The 7922-nt window shown below is 40.9% G+C and overlaps 1 protein-coding gene across 1 annotated transcript in view; it reads left to right on the forward strand.

The window, feature by feature from the left end:
* The window catches only part of MAP2K6 (mitogen-activated protein kinase kinase 6), a 121398-nt gene extending 114891 nt beyond the window's left edge, over positions 1–6507 (forward strand). Inside the window, exon 13 of the mRNA XM_055323800.1 lies at positions 6179–6507. The gene's annotated coding sequence lies outside the window, so the exon portion shown is untranslated. The remainder of the gene's footprint in view (positions 1–6178) is intronic.
* Positions 6508–7922: the final 1415 nt, after the last annotated feature.

Genomic DNA, 7922 nt, shown 5'->3' on the forward strand with positions numbered 1-7922 from the left:
AATGAGCTTGGTTCAGTGTCCCAATTAGATTTTACTTACAAAATCGGACGATGGGCTGGATTTGGCCCACAGGCTATGGTTTACCAACACCTGAGCTAGGCCATCGAATACAAAACTCTAATTGATGAACTGAATTTTTCCACTTCGTGGGTATTTAGCTCCACTGCTGTTGAGGTGGATTAGGAAGATGGACATAGGAAATGAAATTGGGAAGAATGGAAGACTGTTCAATCCCATGGAAACTGCCTAATTGTCTCAGGTAAGTATTTCTTGCCCGGGAAGCCAATAGGACAATTTTCCTCCGATGAAATCAACTACCTCCTTTTTCCATTTCTATACAGTAACCGGCATAACTCATTCAAACTTGGAAATAAAAGGTCTGCTTCTCTTAGACATTCTTGTCTCTTAGCTTTGCATTTTGTTTCTCTCTGTGGTGTGATACTTGTGCAGGGGGAGTCATGAACCCAGGCATTAATCACTTGGTTTTCCTTTTCTCTGACCTGCATTCAGATTGGAGAATTTGGGAGGCCACAGTTATCTCAGAAGTAGAAGACAGATAGAATTCTTAAAACCTTCCAATTCATCCCTCTGAGCTGTTTGGCCCTCTTTCAAGAAAGTAAGGCGGTCACGTGTGGGGTCAAAATACTTGTTCATAGGTAAGACTCGGAGCTCCAGGCTCTCACTGTAACAGGAAGGGACGTAGTCTTTCTCCTTGAGTACTAGCCCTAAATTTCTATTCTAAGGGCCTGATGCAAAATGCTCCCTTTCTGATGTGATTATCTTGGATTACCAGCCCTGGTTGAGTTTCTGGGCTGCCTAATGAAACTCTCTAGTGAAAGCTTTGCCTTCCCTCTGGGACCAGAACACTGTCCTTTGCTTTCCTTATGTTGGCACCTGTCCCCCTCTTGCTGTCGGATTGCCATTCAAAGACCGGTCTGCCACCTAAGCTGCCTAGCTCCACTTTCTTCTTCCGGAACAGCCCAACACATCTCACTTGATGCTGTAGTCTCTTTCTTATTCCAAACATTTTCCTTCCTGCTGCATCATCAGGCAAACGTAAATTCTACTTAGAAGGACCCTCGGAACCTCCTGAAGGGCATATTTAAGTATTTGATCTGGCAATTTACCTGAAGGAATGTTTTCTCTTTGCCTAGGAAAACAAAACCCGAATTCCAGAGGCTTCAAAATGAAATTCTCCTTCTGGGGGAAACACCTTGCTCCCAAATACATCACTCACCACCCATTCCTGGTGTCTTCAAGGAAGATATGTTCCTTTTGCCCAGGTTTAGAGAGCCACTGTTTACATCTATGCAGATACAATTCTACCATTGGGGGTTTTCTAGTGGAGTCATTTGGAATTCACACTTAACGAATGTTGGGGTTTATCTTTTGAGCTCCTGACCCAAACTCCTTTTTCAAGCAAGATTTCTCTAAAAGCCTCTTTCCTATCTGAGGTGAAGGGGACTGGGCCTTAAGTAGAAATTCAAAACAAGGTCAAGGACTTTGTGGTAGGGATATTTTAAAAAAAAAATCCCCTCTAAGACAAACATGTGTTAATAGAATTAAAAAACATCCAACCTAGTTCCCGGGGCTGTCAGGATCTTGACATCATTTGTATTGTCACTTAAACTAGGACACAGAACCCTTCATTATTGGGAGTTTATGGTGAGATTTTGGGAGATTTGCATTGTATTTCTGTCTTGGAATTGTCAGTATGGAAAGATTTCTTTGTGGGCTGTTCATCTTGATACATACAGGCTTCCCCCCAGGGTCCACTTTTGCATTTCTTGGATTCAAGCTCTCTTTCGAGGAATGAAGCTAATGCTCTTATGACTTGGAGACTGATTTCAGGGAATGCACGGGAATGATTAGGCACTTACTTGCATCTTAATGTAGGAAACAGAACTTCCTAAGTAGTCCCCAGAGTTTGTGGCTTTCACCAGGCCACCTGGTCTTTCCTGGTTCCCTTGATTGCATTTGCTTATTACGCCTCTGCCAGGCACACGTGACCTGGGCTGGCTCAACGCTTCTGTGGAAAGGAATGGATCCAACCATTTTCATACATCAAAACTCAGATTTGGCAATTTTGCCTTGGTTTGACTACAGGATTCTATTGTTCCCAAATCTTAAAAACGTAATGGATGTCTAAGAGGACTTTTAGCAAAACCCTCATTCAAAATATAAGACCTTCTATATAAGGTCTTAATAAAACTTCTCCTCATCCTGTAGGCAAGGACTGCTGGGTTGGTATCCTTTCCTCTGAAGTAATATTCTGTTGTGGCCGGAAATGAGCAATTAGCCTCATTTGGTCACTACGAATGTTCATTTGTATTGGAGTCCACAAGCAATTTCAACAAAGCAAGTCAAGGCCCTGCCTTAGGAGATTGTCTTTAGACTCTGGGCTTTAAGACTGAACAGTGATGTGGAATTATGTTTGGGGGCTAGGAGAAAAGATCCATGCAAAGAGCAGTGCTTACCGAGGGTCCCCATGGAAGAGCAAGCTGATAAAAGAAGCTGGCAGTCAGGTGTATTCCATAACTCATTTTCAGTATTATCATGGACATGATCTCCTCTGGGAAAGCCTAGCAAAAAGCCAAACATTATTTTTTTTTCCTTAAAAATACTGAATTCTAAAGAAGATTCAGAGAGCAGTATTGATTTGGATCTCAGAAAATTTTGTTTCCTTTGTTTTACTGATTCTACAGAGTTACCAATTTAAACTGATGACACCCAGGAAAGGAAAAAAAAAAGATAAATGATTAATGACATCACAGCATTTTGTGAGTATACAACCCATTCGTCAGCTACCCACAGGGTAAAGAAATATGTACACAAAACTAAGCCCCTTAATCTTTCATTCTGGTGGCTGACGTGGACAGAAAGGTGGACACCAAAGTTTATCTGGTGTGCAAACTTTGTCCACAAGGCAGAGGACTGTGAATGTTCTGAGGAAAACACTACAGATCTTCATCCGAAGGGGAGAATTTATAATCTTAAAACATAACACTCAAAGCTAGTTTGAATTTTCAGAAGCAGTGCATTGTGTGGGGAAAGTAGTTTTATTTTCTTCTGAACTCAAATCGTCTGACCTAGTGTGTGTTCATAGTGTGTGTTCAGTACTTGGGGAGAGAGGTGTCGCGGGCACAGAAGTGGTTTCCAGATTATGTTCAGTGTTACCCCTTGGAGGTCTCTTGTCCAGCAGGGAAGGAGAAAACCATGTGATGAAGGATGGAGAGTGTGATGCCCATCTGAAAACCCCATCAACCTCTAATCAGAGTACTTGGCTACCATCATCATTCCCCTTAACTGGAAATTCTCTGTGGCTATTAAAAGCTTGGGAACTTGGGTTGAAATGACTCCTGGAAGACCTGCCAAAGAATCTGGGAAATAGTAGCCAACCATGTCTCTATGGCCCTGGCTTCTGCTATATTCAGGATGCTAACAGGGCTTGGCGGCAGAAGGGCAAAAAGAGAGGTGGCCATTTATTTAAATGTTTAAGCATGACTCCTCTGAAAGAAAATGCACAAATCAATACGTGATGGCCATGCACGCAGACTCTTAAATTGCTTAGTTTTCTAAAGTGATTGCAGATAACCTGGTCTCAGTGGTAAAGAGGAGCGAGACTGGGCTCTTGATGGGCGGTGGAGTATCCAAATTTCTTCATTTGCAGAGGCAGGAGTTGTAATTTTTGTTCATTGACGTGTAGGAAAATGTACAGTTTTGGCAGAGAGAGGGGTCCTATGCGAGAGTCAAGCTGACGATTATCCTCACTGGGTTTCACAGGTGGAGAACAGTAGGGGGAAGCCAGGGCAGCCTTTGGAAGCTGAAAACGGGTGGGTTATCTGTTGTGAGCTCTACACAAGGCAATTCTTAGGCATTGATGGAAACATCAGGTGCTTTCTACACACACACATACGGTCTGTGGCAGCCTCTGATTGTGGAACTTGAACTGCTAAAACCAAATTTAACAGGGGAGGTTTTCCAGCAGCCAATTTAGAACTCTATGTGTCAGGAAGTTACATTTGGCAACCGTTTGCTGAGTTCTTGGCCAATCTCTGTGTAAAAAACCACCTGAGGAGGTTCAATTAAGAAAATTCAGACAATTTATCTGTCATCATACCCCTGTGTTTAGTTTCTTTTTCAGTCTCAAATTTATTTTCTGAGTGGAGTGATTTCCTATATGAACTGAAATGATGAACTGATGTTTTAGTAAAATAACAGGTATTTTTTTTTTACAGGAAAAAAAGGTCTTCTCTATGTCATTAACTCCCATAATTGGAACTTATTTCCTACTGTACAGAATCATCACATTAGGTCACTTAAAGCTGAGAAAGGGGTTAGGGATGCAGTTCAAATTCTTTATTTAAATACACAGACATGTTTCTGTATATTTTGTGTAAATCCTGACAGGATGCTGGAGGTAACTTCTGTACAGAATTGAACTTTACAAGAATTTTAGTAAAATAGGCGGGCTGCCCCAGATTCCTTCGTGCTTTTGTTTCATCTTGGAAAATGCTGCTTCCGGTTATTTAATCTGGTCTTTGTAAGGAAAACACACACATACACACACGCACACGCACACACACACTCCCCCCCCTTACATTGTGTGGATTTTATAATAGACCATTTTTATTTGTATATATGCTTGTTTTCTTGCGCTGACCCCCACATTTATTTGTAAGCCATGTTCATTGTGAAGATAGCTATTGGGCAAGTGGAAACATGCCTGGTCTTTACAATCCCCTGATGCTAAGAAAAAGGTAATTCCATATGTTAGGAGGCCCTGCAATCTCTTCCTAATACCTGAAATATTATGAAAGGATATGTGAGAGGTTGTGCACCTCAATCGTTTGAAACCGATCTCTAACACTGTGTCTCTGGGAAGTGTAAAATAGCAGAATGACTACCATTTTATGGATTCCCTCATCAATGGACTCTCCCGTCTTTCTTGCTATGTTTAACGTGATGCTAGCTCTCCTTGGTGGGAATCATCTCTTCTTCATAGATGGCAATATCTTCTCTTTATGAATGAATCAGACTGAACTGTCCAGTATGGAATTCATTAGAAGTTCATAGAGTAAAGACCTCTGAAGGATGTGGGGGGCTGGGGGGGATGTTCCATGCCTATGAGGTGAATGTGAAATTGATGCTTTGGCCCTGGGAACTTTTTGCTCATAAGCTGCAGAGGCAAAGAAGTCGGGGAGTATGTACTTCATTCTCTTTTCCTATAAGGAAATGTCTGGGGCTGCTCTCTTAAGGCAAAAACATTTCTCACCATTGTCTGGCAAAGGGAAATTATAAATATCAGTTGATAACTTCAGTCAAGCTCTAGGACTGTACTTAAAAATACCTGTGTTGTGGGGAAGCATGCCTTTTGTTGTCTTTGCCATATTGGCTTTGGTGGCCACCATGCATTTTTATTTTAGCTTAGTTTTCCTGTTATCCAGGTTGTGTGCATTGTTGTTGCTGTTGTTGTTTTCTCTTTTTTTAAAATTTTTTTTTGCTGTTGTTGTTTTCTTTTGAACTACTGCTCATCATAAATGGTGATGTTATCTCAAAATCCTGACACCAAGGAAATAGCTAATGCGCAGGACTTGGGGTAGATGAAAGCATCGGTGTTGATGTAGGTTACGTTTTGGCAGAGTTAGCAGAAATATACTGAATTGAGGGGGATAATGTGGCTTTGAAGACACCATGTTTGTTTTTAACATTTGGAGAAGCCACCTGTCCTGGGTCCTTATTCGTGGGAAATTCATCCTTTCATGCAAATACCATTGGCAGGGCATACTTAACAGCCTGGATCCCTGGATAACAGTATCATATCAGTCAGTAAACAAGGAATTCTAATAATTCCCAAAGGTGGGGGTAATTTTGCCTCTTATAGATCATTCTGTGGTGAAATTTCCAATCACGGCATCTTGTAAAAACTGTAATGTTATTATTTTCCTTCTCTTTTCTGATCTAAGAGCACAGTAAAGGAAAAGTAAAGTTCTGATGTGATACAAAATAGTTCATTGACTCTGTGTTTTTGACCAAGGAAATAAATGGCTGAGATGTTGAACTAAGTGGTTGTTACATGGTTCACATGGTGACCTCAAAAGGAAAATGAAATTGGGACATTAAGTCAAACTTGGACTCCTCTGTTGATGAGGAGCTTAACTTTGATTTCCTATCTCAGGATATTCTTCAGTTTCATACTGCTGCTGAGGAGGAAGGAGCAAGCCGCAGACACTGTAACGGTCTCCGGATGTTTGTGCGTGTGTATGCAAAACTTCACACTGTGTGTGTTGTGTTCAATGTTGTGTCAATCTATGAACTGACTCAAACAACAATTTGAAGATACAGAAGACAAGAATAATGGCAAAAGACACCCATCCACCTCTTTTTGTCAGAGTGCTTGCTATGACCTTCATAGCTAGGACAAATACCATAACATATTCAGGAGCAAGGTGTCCTTGAAAGAAATGGTGTGTTGATCTCATAAGAAAATGTACAACCAATAAAAAGACATTTAAAAAAGTGCGGCGAGTCTGTATATTAATTGGGTCGTTCATGGAAATTTCTTTATTCCAGGGATGATGCTTTTAGGTATACAAGTGCTGCAGGTAAAAGCTTGGTTTGAACTATTTATCCCCTTTGTTCTCCCATTCCTGCTACCTCACTTCCAAAACATTATGGAACCTCATGGAACAAAGCATAACAGAACAACAGTGTTGTAGATGCATTAGAAGGTCATTTCATCTGTAATGAAATCTTCGTAGAGTCAATATTCCTAGGTTAGACCTGAAGGCCAATATTATATTACATTATTAAAGTCAGATGGTTTGTAGGGAGGATGGGTCCAGATGGGTTAGATGAAAATATTAAGACCCAGACTTTTTTGGCTCTTAACGGTTCCTGCTGAACTCCTAGGCCAACCAATCATTTGAATTTTTTCTTGTCTTCTATACAATATATGTAATACTAGGATATTTGCTCTACATCATCAGGCAGTGCTATGACACAGACACGTTCTGGGAAAGAAAATGTTATTTCAGGTATATATGGTTGGGTTGGTAGGGTTCTCTGATTTCTCCTATCAACCAAGTGTTTATAACTATTTGACTTGCATCTGCCTTAATCCAGTTTAGAGAATGGCTAGACCTTAGTGTTACCAGATTGAATGCATGACCAGTTACACCCAGAGGCTCACCTTCACTGCTGTCTTATTGTTGAAACCGGTTGATGTTGCTTGAGTCAGGAACAGACTCTTTTTAGAGCCCCTAATGTTTCACCTTGGATGGACATCCTTTCCGGGGCTAGAATCTCAAGTGGAGGGTTCTCTCGACTTCTGCATATGTTGTTCATGTCACTTTCCAACACCAATGGACTCTCTCATACTGATTGTGAAGTCCTGCCCGTGTGCTATCTTAAGATTGCTGTAATCCTTCATCTTTCTTAAATGGTAGGCCTTCCTGTCATTGGGAATTTTGGTTTAAGTTCCTATAAGGGGTGAGGGTATGTGGAGGGGGAAGGCATAAACAAGCACAGTATTCTCAAGCCTCATATATGAAAGCATTTCATATGGTCCTCTGCAGCTATTCCTTATTTTCAAACTTTAAAATATCATCAGATCTTAAAGTTCTTTTCCTCTTGATGGCTTAGCGCCTTCTTTTGCACACTTCTCGTGTTGACTGACACTTATTTGCCCATCAAAATGAGTCCCTGTTTACTCAAGATTTTGAAGGAAACCAAATTAAAGTGGAACATGGGGAAGGTTTTTGTGGTGTTCCAAAAAACAAAAGCTTTTTCTGGTGTTCCTTGGTTATTTGGTTTTCTATGATAATATAGCACAGCCCAAAACTTAGTAGCTTCAGACAACAGCTTGAAACTATTTCTCCCAGTCCTGTGGGTTGGCTGGGCTTAGCTGCATGGTTCTGGCT

Source organism: Nyctereutes procyonoides, unplaced genomic scaffold (genome assembly GCF_905146905.1).
Source record: "Nyctereutes procyonoides isolate TBG_1078 unplaced genomic scaffold, NYPRO_anot_genome, whole genome shotgun sequence".
Lineage (NCBI taxonomy): Eukaryota > Metazoa > Chordata > Mammalia > Carnivora > Canidae > Nyctereutes > Nyctereutes procyonoides.